Source organism: Palaemon carinicauda, chromosome 27 (genome assembly GCF_036898095.1).
Source record: "Palaemon carinicauda isolate YSFRI2023 chromosome 27, ASM3689809v2, whole genome shotgun sequence".
NCBI lineage: Eukaryota > Metazoa > Arthropoda > Malacostraca > Decapoda > Palaemonidae > Palaemon > Palaemon carinicauda.
Genome location: NC_090751.1, coordinates 31485593 through 31506883, shown reverse-complemented (window position 1 = coordinate 31506883; position 21291 = coordinate 31485593).

Sequence of the window (21291 nt, the reverse complement as noted above, 5' to 3'; positions counted from 1 at the left end):
ACAGTTAGCCTCTCATCTCGATGCTGTACAGAACATTCTTGATTTCGATTATGGTCTACAGAACTGGAAATCTCACATGCTTGCCTTCTACTTTGCTAATGATCCGTTGACCAACGTAAAAGGGCTTAAAGGTCACTTTAATAAAAAAAAAAAACTTTTGCCACAAGGTCAGCTCGAAATGAAAAATGTCTTATACATTGCATTGATGTTATGATGCTTTGTAAGCATAATAGATGGAGATACTCAATTTTATTGACATGGAGAGAGAGAGAGAGAGAGAGAGAGAGAGAGAGAGAGAGAGAGAGAGAGAGAGAGAGAGAAAAAAAGTCTCTCTCTCTCTCCCCCCTCTCTCTCTCTCTCTCTCTCTCTCTCTCTCTCTCTCTCTCTCTCTCTCTTTCTCTCTCTCTCTCTCTCCATTGTAGGCAATCTATCCATGGCAGTGGTTTTTGGCTACATATACCGCAGTGGCAACATCCTCATTATTTGACCTTTTGGATGAGCCCGGTTGGTTTTGGAATTCTAATCTCGCTAAACGGACAGTCGTTTGTTGAATGTATTTGTACGTGGGTTTGTTGGAGCGGATTTGTCTCGAAGAAAATCAAAGTTGTCAGGAAAAAGTTTCCACATACTGTATTTCGAAGACTTACTTTTCAACTGGTGCTCATTCCTTTTTTTTTTCCTTTTAATATAAAATGAGTGATGATATCTTAACAATATGAGTTCAACACTCACCATAAAGGCAGATTTCTTAATGAATTATATTTTTATCTATGATATCAATTTGTCTTTAAACCATTCGAGATACAACTAGGTTGTCTTATATCAGGATATGATTATTTCTAATAGGATTTTTGTTAATATCCCAAGATTGGATTTAATTCAGTTTCTACTAAGATAAATTGAAATAACATTCTAGAATAAAGTCAATTTCCCTTAAGAACGGGTTACACCTTGAGTGTTACCCTTCCCACGGTGTATGTATATCATGGTCAGAGACCGTGACCTTTCTAACAATCAGCCAGGGTCTAAAGTTAGTTCTCAACTCCTAATATAGAAGCCTACCGCACTAATGCAGTCTTATATAGACCAAGGCCAATATAAATTCTATTGGCCTTTATATAGACCTTTGTCTCGGCTGACTCGGACCATTTACTAAGCCGATTCGGATAATCATTTAGGCTATTTCAGACCTACACAAATAATTTTACACATACCAAAGTTGCTTTTGACATGGAAGACCCATAAGCTATTAGTTTCTTGCTTCACTCCATACCCGCTTATATGATCTGAGGAAGGAATGGTTGCCGTGATGATTGTATGAAAGATTCCCCCTCGATATATATATATATTTTTATTTTTGCTACACATTATAAATTCAAAGTACTACAAAGCAGTTCTCAGCGCCATTCATGACATTTCACCACCAGCCCAAAAGTATCATCGTTTGTGCTTGACTTTGAGGAAGGCTTGTGAATTGGACGGGCCCGAGATGGGTGGTCAATGGCCTGGTCCGAATACGCCAAGGTCCCAATAGGTCCGTTAACTACCGCACCAATTTAAAACTTTTTTTTTTTTTTTTTTTTTTGAACCGAACAGATAAACACACTTTTGGTTATTTTCCTTCTTGAAGACACCGCTGTAAGAAGGTGGTGTAAGGGTTTCAAACTTGGAGGAAAAATATCAATCTTAATCGGTAGTTTGAAACCTGTTTCAGAGTACGGGGGAAGGGTAACTTTAAACCCATTTTAAGCTTAGTTTACCTATAAAAAAAATCACCTTTGGTCTTCGTCCATACTTTTATATATAATGCAAAACAAAATAAACATGACTTATTTAGAAACTACTACTTCATACTTTCAGAATCCTTATTCAATAATTTGATATGAAAAATTTCGCTAACGGTTATTAAAGCAAAACTTATGTTGAACTTGTGCAGTAGTAAAAACTTTATTTAAAATTATACTGCTACTACTTTAATGATAATAATAATGCACAGAGACATACAACTTGCTAAAAAAATAATTCCCTTAAATTTGAGCTCGTAGAACATGAACGGGCGTAGTAGTGAAGAAATTAATCCGCTGACACTTTCGCTAGCCCCCCCCCCCCCACCCAAAAAATGTGCGTAAAAGGAAGACCTAAAGAACTTCAAAATTATCTAATAGCATCGTAACTTCAATTTAGATGGATTCAATTTAGATAGATTCAATCAGAGAAGACGACCGGCTTAAAATCCAGATTTAAAATATTCAACATCTGCTTTAAAGCTGATACCAGTGTAATAAAAAAATCACGCGCAATCTGTCACCCATCATAGAAAAATAAAAGAAACTTACGATAACGAAACAGACGAGTGTACAAACATTTCTTAGCGCAAGCGGCTTATGAAAAATCTTTTGAATCCGCAGAAACGGTACTTGCTGGCGTTTTTTTCGGGACATCACATTCACTGCTGCTGATTGTGTGGTTGGTGCTTTTAAGGTAAGAGAATTTTCCCAATTCTAAAATTGCCAAGAATATTAAAAAAAAAAAAAAAAAGGACAAAAAGTACACCTACTGATAATGTCATTGGTGATAGCTATAAGGAAAACTTCGCCAAAATAATTCGGCAGCTGAAGTTCAGTGTACTTACTGATGAATCCATAAAGGAGGAAAAATATATCAATTATACTATGATGTACCTCGGTGTTGGTGTAATAAATTATATGAACAGTGCAGAAGTACAGGAGTACAAAGACCACCAGAATTGGACTAATTCTTCAAACGTTGTAGGACTTTTCTTTGCGTAGCATCATCAGAAATAAAGAAAAGGTGGGACTCTGATGAAACACTGTTTAATAAAATTGGAATGCTAAATCCCCAGCGGGCACTGAGCTTTTCGGCACGAGAAAAATATCCATCCGAGCCTTTACCTTGCACAATCCCTTCCACGGATTGTGTCATTGGATGACACACAGCTACTGCAGGGTCCACATGATCGGTGGAGAAATTTGCCTTGGATGCTTTCTGTGGTAAATTGGAAACCTGGAAGACACCAAATGGAGAAGAGGAATTTGCAGAGCTGTCTAATTTTTTCTTTTGATGCTCTAAGTTTGCCTCGCTCCATGGCAAATAGCGAACAAGTATTTCAGAAAAGTGAATCTTATTAAAACAAAAACACCTAACTAACTGGGGACAAACTGTAAATGGTTTCCTCACGTCACAGTGTCTCATGGAAAAGCAAAATGGTTGTCTTGAATTTGAACCAACCAACGACATGTTAAGCAGAAGGACTTATTCAAATTTGTACAAGGGAAATTCTTCAGATAACTTGGACGAAGAACTACATTATAATATGCCATTTAACTGGAGAATTAGACGTAACATTTGAATACGTGTATAGATCTGCATCCTTTGATAACACTGTTTTGTTGGCAACTTTTATGGTTAATGAAGATATGACCTAACTTGATACATTTTCCACGTATGATATATTTTAGCATAAACTTGGAAATATATTCTTTGGGAATTTACTATCACCTAAGAAAGAAAGAGAGAGAGAGAGAGAGGAGAGAGAGAGAGAGAGAGAGAGAGAGAGAGAGAGAGAGAGAGAGAGAGAGAGAGAGAGAGAGAGAGAGAGAATTTTATAATACCTTTACAAAATCTCTCTCTCTCTCTCATATACGTAACTTTATTGGTTATGGACCACAAAACCAGCAAAGGGGGAAGTAAACATACAAGATGATCAATGAACCGTTGTCTTCCCAGTTCATGTCAACAAAGTTTTGATCATCATAGTGTATTATTTTTAGTATTAAAATTATATTGTTCCGACACAGATACTTACCTCGAAATACTTTCCTAGGAGTCACTGGTGGCTCCTCTCTAACGACCAGAGTTTTGCGTAGTTTACCCTACTCCCATTTTCTAAAGTGACCTGGTAGCGGGAGAGAACGTGACCTGGGGCAATGCCCGAGGTCGGCCATGTGGCGACGCTCTCGACCTAGGCAGTATGTTTTCTGGTCGCGTCGTGTTCACACACACCGCTCCTCAGTTCTCTGTGCGACCCCCTTGTGTTGGTTACCACGTGCTTCCCACATGGTCTTGAATCTTTAGTGAGTGTTCAGTGCCTTTACTACACGCTTTAGCTTTTACTCCCTTGTGCTTTACTAGTGTTTCAGTGCTTTCCCTTTTTAGCGTTCTTGTGTCTTGCGTTCCTTTGTGTTGTGCTATGGAGCATGCTCGCCGTTGTCCTGGGCCTAGAGCCAGTAAAGCGTGTGGGGCTTTACTGTCCAAGCCTGAGGTAGACCCGCATACGTTGTGTACCTCATGCAGGGGTATAGCCTTTTTTTCGTCGGACACGTGTCCCGAATGGAGTGAGGTTCAGTGGGTGAAGTTCGGCACCAAAAAGAAGGCGCCGAAGAGATCACCATGAAAGTCAAGCGTATCTTCCCCCGCGACTTCGGCAGGAGAAGGGGCAGGTAGAGTGCATCCTTCATCCTACCCTGAGTAGGGGAAGAGGCAAGTCCTTGAAAGGAAAACAGTTGGCGCATCCTTCCCTTGAGAGTGATTGTGCGGGGGAATCTTCTTTTGCTAAGGCGGTGCAGGCACCTGTAGGTGAGTGTAGTGGGGCTCTGAAGGACGGGGTTCTCACATAGGAGCCGCGTTGCGACGGAGGACTCCATGTGGCCTAATAATGCTCTGTTTTCTTCGCCAGATTCCTGGGTAATCGTTTCAGGGACATCAGCGACGGAGGGCGCCGTCGGCAGAGAAGAATCCCCGCAGGAGAACCCATTGGCGTGGGACTTACAAAGGACCCCGCTGAGGTCCCCATTGGACATCGAGGAAAGACTCAGTTAGGCCTTCTCCTGCATACCTCGCCCGTCGGCGTGGGTATCGACGAAGCCACCTCTTCAGGATCATCGCCCAATTCCTTCTTTGTCAGGGCTGCGGGGGAGACCCAAGAAGCCAAAGTTGCGTTCAAGGTCTCTGTATGGCGAGAAGGCCTACTCCTCGGGACGTGACTCGTCTGATTCCTCGAGCAGGGAACGTCGCAGACGCCAAAGGAGGAAGAGAGATCGCTCTGTGTGGAGGAACTCCCTTTCGCGGTCTCCCACACGATCTCGGGGCACTAGAAGCCTCCGCTCCCCTCCATTCAAAGCAGGAAACCAGACTCACCGCAAGGGACGTGGGTTTTCGTCCCTAGCAAGAGAATGAAGGACCTGACCACACCCACTAGAGCGACACCTGAGCGGGCGGGAGACAGTCCTCCTAGAAGGGCCTCCACGTGCCTTGCCAGGGAGTCGCCCGATGAGCGGAAGACCGCGTCTTGCAGGCCTAAGTCTCGTCCAAGAGACACTCAATCCGCCCAGCGGAGGGAGTCGTCATCGAGGATGGGCAGCCTCGACAAGTCCCCCCAACGAGAAGATGCACGAGGACGGGCACCTCCGTCTTGCAGGCCTAAGTCCCGTCCGAGACACACTCAATCCGCCCAGCGGAGGGAGTCGTCATCGAGGATGGGCAGCCTCGACAGGTCCCCCCCTTCGAGAAGCTACACGAGGACGGGCATCTCCGTCGAGCGATCTCATGGAGGAGCCCATTTCGCCCAAAAAGCCCTCGAGGAGGAGAGAAGTGCCGGACGACGATGAGAGAAGGAGCCGAGGGACCCGTCGACACGAAGGCGCCCGTGGCCACGCCTCACCTTAAATATAAGGGGCCATATATTTTTGTCCTACATACAATAAGATGTTGACTGATGAATAAATTCAGAGAGAGAGAGAAAGGGAGAAAAGAAATTATCTCTCTCTCTCTCTCTCTCTCTCTCTCTCTCTCTCTCTCTCTCTCTCTCTCTCTCTCTCTCTCTCTCAGAGCAACACCACCGTAGGCTACATATCTATGGCACATAGTTTTTGGCTACATATACCGTAGTGGGAACATCGTAATCATTTGACCTTTTTGATGAGACTGCTTGGGTTTGGCATTTAAATCTCACTAAGCAGACAGTCTTTTGCTAAATGTATTTGTAAGTGGGTTTATTGGAGCTGATTTGTCTCGAAGAAAATCATAGTGTACAAGAAACAGTTATTTCGAAGACTTTCTATTGGTGCTCAGTTTTTTTTTTTTTTTATATATATATCAAATGTGTGATAACTTAAAAATATTGCGAGTTTAACCCTCACCATAAAGGCATATTGCTTAATGAATGATTTTCATATATATCATTACTAATTGTCTTTAAACCAATCGAAATACAACCAAGTTGTCTTAAATCAGGATATGTTTATTTCTCATAGGATTCTTTTTTTTTAAATCCCAAGATTGGATTTAATTAATTTTCTACAAAGAAGAGTATAAATAATATTCCAGAATAGAGTCAATTTCCCTTCAGAACGATTTACACCTTGCGTGTTACCCTTCCCACGGTGTAAGTATATCATAGGCCAAAACCGGTACCTTTCCAACTCCCAACTCCAAATCTTAACTGGCTACCGGGGGAGGATAGCTTTAAACCGATTTCAGTCTAGCCCATGGGGTCATTTGAACTTATGAAAAATTGAAAATAACTACATCATAGTTTTAGAATAGTTATTCAATATTGTAATATGAAGAAAAATCGCTAAAAAAAATTTAAGCAAACTTTGTTAAAATAGTGCAGCAGTAAAAAGTTTACATTTAATGGTTCTACTGCTGCTTCTTTAATAATAACTGCAGATGGACATACAACTTTCTTATACAAAAGTAATTCCCAAAAACCTGTGCTTGGAGAACATGACCAGGCGTAGTAGTGAGGAAATTAATCCACGGACCTCCAAAGTGAAAAAGATGTGCGTAAAAGGAAGACTTGAGAGAATTAAAAATTACCGAAAAGAATTGTAACTTCAATTTAGAAGACGACCAGCTTAAAAGCCAGGTGTAAAATATGCAACATCTACTTTAAAGCTGCTACCAGTGTAATAAAATATCACGAGCAAGCTTTTACCCATAATAGAAAAGTGAAAAGAACCCGTTATGACTACGAAACAACCATGTGCACGAACATTTCTTGGTGCAAGCAGCAAATAATCTGTTGAATCCGCAGAAATGGTACTTACTATTGTGTTTTTGCGAAACACTAAATCATATTTAATGCTGCCGATCATGTGATTAGTGCTATACAGAGAATTTTCCCATATTCTAAAATTACCAAGATTATTCTACTGAAAAGGACAAAAAGGACAGCTATTGTTAATGTCATTGGTGGTATCTATAAGGAAACTTGGAAGCGGAAGTTTAGTGTACTTACTGATGAATCCACAGACATTGGAGCTGAGAAAACAAGTATTCTGGCAAGATTTTATAATGAAGAGATAATGAAAATTACAAGAAGATTTTAGGAACTGTGTCAAGTGTTTGGACCACAAGGATTTAAGTTAGCGAATGAAAGAGCCACAGTATAAAAGCTCTTTAATAACAATTTCAACATTCAAAACTCAAAACATTCAGATAAAGAATATTGTGGGTTTTGGTTCCAATGGCTGCAATGTCATGATTGGCTGCAATAATTCATTGTCAAGTGGACTACAGCAGGAGTGTCAGGTGAAGTGGTTATGAAATACAGTGTCATTCTGCACACCTGTGTACCAGTGAGGCTTGCCTGCAAGACGTTACCTCGGCGATGTGAAGACCTTTCCCAGAAATATCGTACACAGCTTAGAAATCGGTTCAGTGTAAGATCCGTCGAAGCAATTCTTCAAATAAGATAAGGCTCATCTCTTCAAGGAAGTACTGTGAAAACTTTGAGCCAACTTTGGGCATGTTTAATTTCAATGCAAAAGGAAATGTAGTGTGATGAGAACAAAGGAAATTGTATCCCTAGAACTATATTAATTATAATGAACAGTGTTTGAGAAACAATAAAAGGATAATTTAAATTTCCTTTTTGTACTCAATATTTCTAAAATATAGAAGGCTTTTAATTTCCTTTATTATAAATGATCACCTAGATTTATTAATTTTTCCTCAAGAAATATTTATAATTTTGTAAAAAAAAAAAAAAAAAAAAAAAATCATACTTAATATAACATTCCAAATGTGTTTTAATTTCACTCAAATCGTTTCCATGTGGATCATGTCAAATAATGCAATGCCACTATAAAACTTTAGGTTTCATCCTCCTATTGTATGGAAAATGTTTGTGGATTAATCTATGGAACATCGAGGTCTAGCGGATATATTGTGGATAAAATTACACCTTAGCGTGGATATTGAGTGAGCTAGTGGTAACACTGGATCGAGTTCTAGTGTTTTCAGAGACAGCAACATTGGAAGAAGTACGCATCTTGCCATAGTCCTCTAGCCGATCTACGTAGCCATATTGATTATAGACCACAGAAGCTGAGTCGAAGAAGCTAAGGATATGATCTGTTGTCTTCTCGGTTCATGCCAACAGTTTTAATTATAGTTTTTTAATATTTCTAATATTAAAATATATTAAGTTTTCATAATGACAAAACTTTTTTTTTATAAATTATAACTTCAATTATCTGCGATCTTTTTCGAGGATTTTCCACGACATTGATTTAACATTATTAAATTCCATCTCCTTTTATTACAATGTATTCTTTAAAGCTACTTTAATAGAGTTTTGTAATCCACATATATTACTTGATCAAATACTGCTTATCTGCCTCTGTTTAATTCCTAATCTATTTTCCAATTTTCCAGTTGTTGCAATGGGGAGTAGAGAAGAAAAGTATATCTGAACCAATTGGAGGAAAGACTTCACTTAGAGGATAAGAACTATCGGAATATGACTGGAGAGGAAGTGCCGACCAAGAGGGGGAGGACCAAGTCTCCCTTTAACGAAAAGGAGACTTCTCCTTGGTCGGAGACTTATTGAAATCTCTTCCCTCTGCTATCGTATCATATTCACTTCGGAAGGATTCAAACAAGGAAAACTTAGGTCATTGACGGGCTGTGTCTAAAATTTTAAATTCATCAATAAAATTATCCCAGTGATGTTTTTATTTCGAAAGTGGTCGTAAACCTTACATTTCTCAAAGATTTTTTTTTTTTTTTTTTTGTGATGTGTAGTAATGAACTGTACATTGCAATAAAATAGGGAAATGTTCTGTGACGGAAAAGAGCTGTCCAACATTGCTACAGAATGGAAAGAATTTTAGGGTTGTCGTGAACCGCTTAAAAAGGTAATGCACGAAATGGAATTTCACTAAAGTTAGGGGTAGAATTTGTTTACTGGAAAAGAGGTTTTGTGCCGGCCATATGAACTAATTATTTGCGGGTTACGGGCAAGAGACAAGAAAACTATTATGTACTTAACCCCAATCTGATTGCAAATAATTCTTGTTAAGTATACTGAGGATTAAACCTATGCAAAACGATATAACAAAGGAGTTAAAGCAAAGCTTGATTAAGATTCAGATTTCAAACCCCTCGCGGAAAAGTCTAACACGCTGAATCAGGTAATTCATAGAGATTGATCAGGTTAGGTTGCTCTCTCGCACTATCTTCGATAGAAGTCTTCCAAATTATTTAGATTTACTGAAATATGGATTCTCTCAAGCATCATTATCATTTTGACTATAGTTTATTGATCTAACTCTTAATTTTCGATTAATTTCACGAGTAACTTGAGAGAGAGAGAGAGAGAGAGAGAGAGAGAGAGAGAGAGAGAGAGAGAGAGAGAGAGAGAGAGAGAGAGAGAGAGAGTGTTTCTCTCTCTCTCTCTCTCTCTCTCTCTCTCTCTCTCTCTCTCTCTCTCTCTCTCTCTCTCTCTCTCTCTCTCTCTCTCTAGAATAATGTAACTAAAAACTGTTGTCTATCCATCAAAGTGCAAAAACTATTATAGTGAAGGTCGCTGCGACAAATAAGTTTGACAACTTGATACTAAAAGGCCAAATATAATGGTCAGGATGATACGGACAGTGTGCTGATTTGATGACCACGTACAAAGCAAATGCTTGGGAAGACGCCAATAGCAAAGCAAATTGTTAGTTTTCCACTGGTGTAAGAGTGAAAAAGACCCCAAAATCAACATTGGAAGATTCCCCTTAAGGCCGGAGGAAGTTCAGAGTTTGGCTATCTTTATAGGCCTGGAGGGAAGACATCAGGAAGAGGATGGGGAAGCAAGAGGAAACCTCCACCAATATGTCTTGAGGAAGAAGTGCCAACCAAGAGGAAAAAAACTTCCTCTTCGCTAGGAGGATATATCTTCTCCCAGGTTTGGAGACTCCTTGAGAGCTCTTCCCTCGCCTCCATCCTCAACATATTCCTTTTCCCCTTCACCCACTTAATCTCCTCTGAAGGATTCCAGGAAGGAAGAAAATTAAAGTCTTTGCAAGGCTAATGGGTGTTTAAAATTATAAATCTAAATAAAAATATGTATATATTCCTGCAATGTTTTTATTTCTTAAGTGGTCTCAATCATACTTTGTCAATTCATTACTGCACAACACAAAATAATTCTTCAAAGTTACATGACATTTCAGGATTTTCTATACGAAGTTTTAAACAAACTGTGCCGTATTTGTCCCCTACATAGAATAAGTTATTGACTACGATAAATTTATACTTCAAATATTAGATAGAAATTTCGAATATACAAAAAATTCTTGTTAGATAAATATAAAAGGGTCATAACTGAATAAATTATGAACTAACTTTTTGTTTACATTAACCAATCCCCTTTTGTGGTCAATATGTAAACTAAACTCCACCGAAGAAAGACTCCAGAAGTCCTTTCACCGATACAGCCAAAAGTTTTGTTTTATATATGCATTTTAAAAATGCTTAAATAAGTTTTTTTCCCATAAAAATGTTCAGGTTCATAATCAAATCCAATACTTTAATTCTTCGTCACTTATGGTACAGGAACTTATATTCCTAAGCTTTGTTGTTCCTTTGGGTAATTGCACTGGCAGAACTTTCCGAGATGAACTCATCCGTCATCCATGTGTTGAAAGAATATTTCTGAAGGCACTAAATATATTGTACCTATACCAAAGTTGAGCTCAAAAGTTTGGACAAGATATTCGCTATAGGTTGTGAATTATACCTGTAGACAACCCAGTATAATAAAGACTGAAGAATCTAAGAAAAATATTGGAGCGTCCACGGAATAGTGGCCAAGATCAAGAATGCAGATTAGATTCCTGAATGATGAAAAATGACCTTAGTAATCGGACCAAGACCTGGAATGAGGGTCCTCCTGGAGAGGAATGGTGGATTCCTCAAGAATATAAGTCCCCACAACATATTGCTTTTTTATTTAGGAGAGACCAGGTGGCAGAGGGGGTAGATTGAGGGTAGAGACGGACCCGGAAAATGGTTTCACCTTTACCAACCCAGTGACCCACGAAGATGACCCAATTTTGTTAATAGGGCCAGGCGACTTCACAAAATATTTTAGAATCAAAGTAGGCCCTTCTGGCCTTAAAGAACCTGGAAGAAGGATACCAGCAGAACAAAAGTATCAACCAAAATCTTACACTAATTGGCCAGGCAAGGCTTAAGCCAATGCAGAAGATATACGTGGTATCTTAACATCTAATACCCAAGCTGCTGTATAGGTACGAGAAGGGACCCAGCGTACAAAGAACAATCAACAAGAAGATTGCCAAAGCAGTGAAACAGTGGCTTCACACGCCATATTCAACACCAATCAGTCTGAGATCTCTTGCCTCTGCTATCGTATCATATTCACTCTAGAAGGATTCAAACAAGGAAAACTTAGGTCATTGCAAGGCTAAGGAGTGTCTAAAATTTTTAATTTATCAATAAAATTATCCCTGTGATGTTTTTATTTCGGAAGTGGTCCTAAACCATACATTTCTTACAAAGATTTTTTGTGTGATGTGTAGTAATGAACTGTACATGGCATTAAAATATGATAATGTTCTGTGACGGAAAAGAGCTGTCCAACATTGCTACAGATTGGAAAGAATTTTAGGGTTGTCGTGAACCGCTTACAAAGGTAATGCACGAAATGGAATTTCACTAAAGTTAGGGGTAAAGGTAATGCACGAAATGGAATTTCACTAAAGTTAGGGGTAAAGGTAATGCACGAAATGGAATTTCACTAAAGTTAGGGGTAAAGGTAATGCACGAAATGGAATTTCACTAAAGTTAGGGGTAGAATTTGTTTACTGGAAAAGAGGTTTTGTGCCGGCCATATGAACTAATTATTTGCGGGTTACGGGCAAGAGACAAGAAAACGATATGTACTGTACATCAAATCTGATTGCAAATAACTCTAAAGTATACTGAGGAATAAACCTATGCAAACCAATATAAAAAAGGGGTTAAAGTAAAGCTTGATAAAGATTCACATTTCAAAGCTCTCTTGGTAAAGTCTAACACGCTGAATCAGGTCATTCATAGAGATTGATCAGGTTATGTTGTTCTCTCGCACTATCTTCGATAGAAGTCTTCTAAATTATTTAGATGTATTGATATATGAATTCTCTCAAGCACCACTATCATTCTGGCTCTAGTTTATTGATAAAATTGAGTTTTGAGAGAGCGAGAGAGAGAGAGAGAGAGAGAGAGAGAGAGAGAGAGAGAGAGAGAGAGAGAGAGAGAGAGAGAGAGAGAGAGAAAGGAAATTTCTTATATGATTCTCTCTCTCTCTCTCTCTCTCTCTCTCTCTCTCTCTCTCTCGAATACCGTAAATAACAACTAGTGTATCCATCAAAGTGCATAAACTACCATAATGAAGGCCGCTGCAACAAATTAAGTTAAGGACACACCTTGATACTAAAGGGCCAAATATAATGGTCAGGATGATGCAGAGTGTGCTGATTTGATGATCATGAACAAAACAAATGCATGGGAAGACTCCAAGAGCATAGAATATTGTTAGTTTTCCACTGCTTTAAGACCGTAAAAAAAATCCAAAATTAAAATTGGAAGATTCCTATTGAAGGTCTGAGGAAGTTAAGTTTGGCTATTTTTATAGGCCTGGAGAGAAGACTTCAGGAAGAGGATGGGGGAGCGAGAGGAAAACTACTGCGCTAGCGAGAGGGTATAAGCAAGGTATATACAAGGCCAATATATTGGCCTTGGGTATATAGAATAAGGGAGAGAGGTACAGTCACTTTAGTCGCGGGGGTAGTTGTGGGGTATTTCCGTGACGCTCCTGAAGGTCAGGGTGGGAGCGGTCAAGGCAGGTACAACCTTGGGAACAACTGAACTTAAGTACCTTGGGTCGAAGGGATTAGGCCTGTCTGTGTGTGAGGTCCTTTTCACTCTGTTATCTTGTATACCTTTTGTGTTTTTTTTTTTTTTTAATTCATATAGGTCACTGTAATGCACATACAAAATCGTGGATTGGTAATTTTTGATCTAATATATAATAGAAACCATAAATTAATATGCTTGATAGGACTTGAAAAATATTCAATTAACATTTGACCTGGTATTTATTTACAAAGACTTATTTACAATTTTACAATACATTATTTGATAAACTAACATAAATATACATAGATAACACATAATAGTATCTGGTTTCATAATAGAAATGAGAAATATTTAGTAAAAGTAAAAAAATTAAATCTAAGGCATTATTTAGTTAATTTATGAATCTTTTTCTCTTTTTGCCTACTTGATATAATTTGGACATTTAGAACTCTCATCCGACATCTAACAAAAAACATTATTACTTTAAAAGGCAAGGATACACAATTTTCAATATGGCGTGCCAAGTCTTATAATACTCCATTGCCTGGTCTCAGTGTATTTTCTCCATTGTATGTTTTAAACATTTTTTCCATTACCTTTAATTTTTCAAAAAAATCAGCACTTGGTTCCGTTAATTTATCATCATGTCTGAAGAGCTCTGCTCCACACGGGCTTGGACTGAGTCTTTGTGGTAAATCCTTTGTATGTAAATATTTTTTGTCCAATAAACATTATTATTATTATTATTATTATTATTATCTCTACTGCACTAATCCAAGTACCTTTCACTTTTTTAAGTTTACATCCTAAAAACTGATAATCTGGAAATTTAGATGCCACATAACCTCCAACATATCGAAGGCACTCTTCGTCTGCAACATTCTCTAAAGTTCTTTCATAAAATTCATTTTCAAAATTTTCTGAATCTTCTTCTGACATCTTCTCATCTTCAGTAGAGTCAAACACCATTGCAGAAATCATAAGCTCTCTTTCAAGATCAGTTTCATTTGAATCATTATTTTCATAGATTTTCTCTTGACTGAACATTCCTTCCGACATATTTGAAGAATCGCACTCCTTCATCGAGTTACATTTTTTTCCAGTCATGAGTTTCCTTTGCAAAGTAAATATGACCTTATTCTGTGTTTGACTTCAACTGACTTAGGATGATCATAAGTTGCACCCATTTGTCTAATACAGCCAAACATATTTTCCAGTCAATCTTGGTTAAGTCTGGAGGTAATTATGTATGATACATCATATTTACTTTTCAACATATCATGCAACCTTGGCAATGATTTACATGACACAATAAGTCCCTTTTAGAACTGATAAATCTTATTACTTTTCAAAACTCTCATCTTTTCAGCTGTACACTTCATATTGTCAAGGATTTTATTCTGTTCCGACAGTTGCATCCCATAGGCATGTCTAGATTTTTTTTCAGTCATAAGGTACCCTTGAATTGAACACATCAAACCAGGAGTCGGCAAGCTTTATAAAGTCCCTTGTACTTTCCCAGTACATGCTCTTCAAAAGTCCCTGACTTCCATAAAAATCTCAAGCTTTAGATGTTGTTTCCGAAAGAACCTGCACAGCATTCCTCATATTCATACGTTGTGTACCTGTTACATTTATGTGTTTCTCTGTTAAACGATATGTGGGTTTCAAATCACGTTTACTTCGGTTGACAATTTCCCTAACACATCCACTTAGAACAAAATCTCTATTTTGTAATTCAAAACCTGAATCAAGAAAATTGTTTCTCACTAACTTGATTAAATGAGGAGCATCGGCGAAGACATCAATTTCTCTTTCTGGTACAGATGAGGTTCTCAAATGAAGGATTTTCTGTTCCTATATTAAGACTGTTCCATAAACTGATATTAGTAGGACCCATGTCACACACCATAGCCACAACAGGAAAACCGACAGACTCTACTTTTGTAATAACATCAAATAACAGTTCCTTTGTAACCTTGGTATTAAAATTATAATATATTAGTTGTTTCCAAGATTCTGTTATTCCTCTGATCATAATGCACTGTACACGAGATTTAGGAAAGTGTCTTTTATCCTTGGTCATAACACAAGATTTGAGAAACACTACACTCATCAAATGAAATTACACATAAACGACTGTATTCTTTCATTTCCTTGCCCTTTTCATTTAGTATTTCAAAAACTGCGTGCAAGATCCCCGGGTCAACAATGATTTTTGGTGCCCAACGCCTTAGGATACTTTCTGAGGGAAGAGGAATCTTGCACTGATCACGTAAGTACCGATAACCTTTAGGACTCAAATTTTTCAATGTTATTGCACGACTAATGTCACCATCTGCCCAACGTTTCACATTTCTTCCACTCATAATGTTTTGCACCTGTGAAGGAGAAAACATTTTTTCTAAAAACGCTCTGCAACATGATGCTTCATTTCTCATAATCTCTTAATCCTCCAAAAAACGTAACCTTTCTTTATCCCACTGGCCTTTCTTTGTAAGGAGATCGTTTCTTTCTTGAGTAACGCTGTTTAATTGACTCTGCAACTCTTTTAGTGTTGCTGTATGAACCCTTTCTTCACTTTGAGGATAGTCTTCTCCACAGGAAACATTGTTGTAATCATCAAGCTCATTTTCACAACCTGATAACATTTCTGCAATTAAGCGTTCCCGATTTTTCTCTCTTATCTTTTTCATTCGAGATGTACCAGATACACTATCATCTGAAATGTAGAAAGAAAGACACTTTAATATCTCTCTTTCTCTTACACACACACACATTTTATATATATATATATATATATATATATATATATATATATATATATATATATATATATATGTTTTTGTGTATGTATATATATATATATATATATATATATATATATATATATATATATATATATATATATATATATATGTGTTTTTGTGTGTGTGTATATATATATATATATATACATATATATATATATATATATATATATATATATATATATATATATATATATATATATATATATATATATATATATATATATATATGCATCAGTTGTCATAAGATCGTGACTGAGGTATGGAATATGCCAAGTTTTCCCTTTATAGTCTCTTTCTATTTACTATATATGTACAGACAAACCCCCTTATATAAACACATAACAGCTGTTATGAGTGTAAATAGTGTGACTAAAAAAAAAAAGAAAAAAAAAAGTAAATAGGTTTTTCAAGTAATACTGAAAAATTGAAAAAGAAAGATTTACCAACCTTGTGAATGAGGCATGTGAAGTGTTGGGATTGCATTGCTCTTCAGACGTCTGTATTTCATTGTTGGGGCTCGTGATCCAAGAAGTTCCTGATGCAGGTCTCTCTTATAATATGCATTTTCTTCAAAATGTTTACTGCATATGTGATGAGTAGTAGGGTTAAAGTTGTCCTTTCTCTTACAACGATAAACCCATTTCCTTCTTGTTTCCTCATCTCGATGGAATCGGAAAAAGGATACCTCCTTTTTTTCTACTATTTGAATAACAACCAAATACGGCGCAGTTGTTTGGCATTATTTAAATAATAATCTAGATTATATAAATAAACAAAACAATGGTTTTAATTGAAGAATGTCAACTAAATCACTGCAGAGATGACTGAAGTGACCTGTGATCGACATTTGAATTAAACTGTAGCTGGATGACTTCTCGCCCTGACATGACCTCCAGGCGACGCGGTTCTTGGGGGGATAGGCCGCAACCCCCCACAAATGACTACCTGGTCACTATATACCTTGGGTATAAGGTGAGACTCTCTGTGAGTCCCCCGCTTTGCGTGTTCGCTATAAGCGTAACAAACGTAAACAAACAAACAATGGACTACCAAAATAGCAGACTCGGGAGGCTTGCCCTCCCCCCCTCGCTCAAACGATCCGCCACCAGACCCCCCCCCCCCACCCCTTCCACGGACTCCTCGGACTCAGACGACAGCCCTTCGAGCCCAGCCACCCCCCATCCGTTATCGACGACAATTTTAGTGAAAACTCTACTGAGTTTGCATTACATATTTCGGCGATCGATGAAAATAACAGCAGTCAGAATCATAACAAACCCTGTAATGGAAATATTCCGAGTTTTTCAACGCCCCTTCAGGGTGACAACAATAGAAAACGACCAGCATCTTCCCCGACTGACCAACAGCAAACTACCAATAAGCCCCTTGTTGACTAGAACCGATTGAATGAATGTTTACAAATCCCCCCTCCCCCCCATTAATTCTCCCCCTCCCCCCAACCCAGTGCCAGTGCCAGTGATGATAGTGATAAAGAGATAAATGTGGATAGTGAGAGTAGTGAGCATGAAAGCAGTGACAATAGTGAGAGTGAACACGAAGAAAGCAGTGAAAAAGCCAATGTTTACAGTGAATGCAATGAGAAAGAGCCACCAAAGATAGGCAGTGACAACAGTGAAAAAGACACCAGTGCCAACGAGGATAAAAGTGTGAGAACAATAACCAACCACATTGGAATCAGTAAAGGTGAGGATAAGAGGAATACCCACAAAGAGAACAGCAGACAAGATCTACCAAAGTTAAGCAATGAAAGCTTTTTAGTAGGCACCAGTGCCAATAGCTTGAGAAGTGAAAGTGTTAGTGTAAGGCCAAAACCCCAATACAGTGAATACAGTGAAAATAACGTGAATAAAATCAGTGGCAACAACAGTGTTAGTGTAAGGGCAAAAACCCAGAACAGTGAATACAGTGAAAATAACGTGAATAAAACCAGCGCCAACAACAGTAACATAGAAAATAGTGATAAAGCAGGAAAAGGAAATACATACAGTGAAAGTGAAAATAACAACAGAAATATGTCAACAGAGGATATTTTTGACAGCCAAGTAAAGAGTGAAGAGGATGACTGTTTCATTACAGTAGAAAACAATAGAAATAAAAATAAAAATAGAGGCAGAACAACCGAACCAAAACCTCTCCCCAAAAACCTAACAGTGTTTAAAAGCCCTAAGCCAAATGACCCAAACAAATCTGCCTACGCACTTATTAAATACACAGAAGAAAAATACACTCATATCAAAGTAACAGTAAGAGCCAAACATGGAGGGGACATAGTCTCCCCCTTAAACGAGGAGGCGGAAAAAATCCTCATTAGTATCCCGGGGTATGAAGAAATCAAAGCAATAGAGCCCCACGTCATTAAAGTGCTATGTGGCTTTTCCCCCACCCTTGAGACAGAAATCATCGAAAGACACCCACTAATAATCAAAGCAGAAAAATTCAAAACCAAAAGGCAAAGAGAAATCATACAAAGTCAAGTGCTGGTGCAGGGGAGATCCCCAGAGAGGATAGACCTGGGCTGGCATGGAAACTTGCGACTAAAACACTATATCCCGGAGCCCCTTCGTTGTTTCAAGTGTAACCAATATGGACATATAGCGGCTCAATGCAGGTCCCGCTTCCACATTTGTGGGGTCTGCTCTGGTAGGCACAAATCTGACATATGCATAAACAAAATGAAAAATAAAGAACCCACATACAACAAATGCCCGGCCTGCAATAATGACCACCATGCCTGGAACGACAGATGTCCTGCAAGGCTAAATAAGATAGACCAAGAAAGAACACGGATCACAGAGAAATCAGTCCCACCCAGGCCCCCCAGGAGACCCCTTTCTCAACCACAGACAAGCCACACCCATACAGAGGAAACCCCGCAAACCTCTGAAACAGTAGGGAACACCGAAAATAATCCATCCATCCATTCTTCCACCTAATCCCTCCAGTACGCCCCCTTACATTAATCAGAGCCATGCCCAACAAGCAAACGGCACCGTTTGGCCCCGTCCTAGAAAAACCCTAGTGCAAAATAACCCCAAACGGGTGCCGACGACCCCTAAACAACAGACAGCCCACCCCCTAACCCCCCCCCCCAAACGATGCCAATACAACAACAGGCTCAGTGGAACCAGAAATGGCCACACCAGTCCTGACAAACGAACAGGAAAGTGATAACCAACCCACCACGATAAACAGTGCCACCCCAGAAGATATAATAAGTGACAGCAACCCAACAGAAAAAATAGTGACAGACAAGGGTGGTCAAACAGTGAAGGAAGCAATGAACCTTGTCTGTGGCTGTATTAGTGGATTTTATCAGGATTAATTTCCCAGATGTATACACCGAAAGCCTCGTGGCCATTATACGACTTGTCTGGAACACTGTTAGAGCGATCCTGGCAGGTATCTGCGCAGCCCAATCTAGTCCAATTTCGCGGACATAGACGACACACATGTCACACAAAACGCACAGCACAGACTATCCTTTCTTCTCATGGAACATTTGCGGAATCAGACCGAAATACGCCTTTCTACAATCACAAACATGTACACAGAACCCCGACATTATACTCCTACAAGAAACACTTCTCACAGAACAACAATCCTTTTCTTTTAAGAACTACAAAGCGTACAGAACACACCGCACAGACACAACACCTGGACTACTGACACTGGTAAAGAACACAATCCCCTCAAAAGTAATAGCCAATATAGACTGTCATAAAACAGAAACACTTAGCATACAGATAACTTTAGTCAACACAACACTCACAATTCACAATATATATATATATATAAAGCACCACACAAACACAGACGCCACACTACTCTTTGCAACAGCAGACACTGAAAACACCGTAATCTCAGGCGACTTTAACGCACACCACACTTTCCTCAATTCAACACAACCAACAAACCCCACGGGAGACACCTCGCCGCCGTCCGAGAGGACTTTGATAGAGTAAAACTTTTAAACGATACGAACATTGCAACCCACAGGGCCGGAGGCAGGCAGGACCTTACCTTCGTTTCTGAGAATTTGGTACCAGGATCAACCTGGGACCTCCACCCTGTTCCATCAAGCGACCACTTCGGCATCAATTTTACGGTCCGAATGGAAAAACTCCCGGCTCCACCTCCGCCCCCGCGCAGATGGAACCAGGACCTGGCCAAGTGGGAGCTGTTTGAGAAACATATGACAAGCTGGGCATATCAATACGACCCCGAGACAAAACGAAAATATAGACCAGCTGCAAAATATATTCATCAGGGAGCTCCACAAAGCTGCCAGCAGCTCCATGCCGGAGAAGAAAACCCGTAAGACAAACCACAAGGATGCCTGGTACTACGACTCCAGGATAAGGGAAACAAATAAAAGAATAAACAGGGTCCGCAAACTTCTCAGGCGCCATAAAACTGAGGAACTGCACCAGACACTACTTGAAGTTACAGACCATGCAGTGGCCGTAGCTAACGAGGTCAAGATTCAGAAGTGGCTGGACTGGTGCTCCGAGGTAAACACCCTCACCTCGCTCAGGAGGATTTGGAGATTTTTTTAACAAAGTAGTGGGAAAAACCGATAAAACCAAACGGCTCACCCAGATCCTCCTGCGGAAGCACTCAGACTGGCACAGGGGTTTGCGGACCGTGCCAAATCAAATAACCTCCCCCTAACAACCAGGCAGAGACAGGAGGCACTCCTCCCCATCAGAGTCACTATGGTAAACGCTGCGTGTGGGATGACAGATGATTGACACCCCATTCACGAGGGAGGAGCTAGAAAAGGCACTGGCCAAAACGAAGAACACCTCTCCTGGCATCGACGGTATAACATACAGTATGCTGAAAAATATAGGGAATCCGGCTAAGGGGGTCTACCTCCATATCATAAACAAAACCTTTGTTGACAGATGCAGACCCTTAACCTGGAATCAACAAAATATTAACCCCATCCCGAAGCCCCAAGAAGAGAATGCGTACAGACCTATCGCCCTCATAAGCTGTACGGAAAAGGTTGCAGAAAGAATGGTCCTAAATCAACTCAAATGGAAAGTCTGACGATGTCATGGCAACCATAAATAACAAAAAAGTCCTGATAGTTTTTATGGACCTTGAAAATGCATATGAACTGGCCAGTGCACAAGCTATACTTTTCTCCCTGGTTGTAAAGAGTGTCAGGAGACATCTCTTATCCTGGGTCGAGCAGTACGTTAAAAAATAGGGAAGCCAGAGTGAGCTTCCAGGGGGCCATCTCCCACTTTCTTTCCCCTGGAAAACAGCACACCCCAAGGAGGCATCCTGA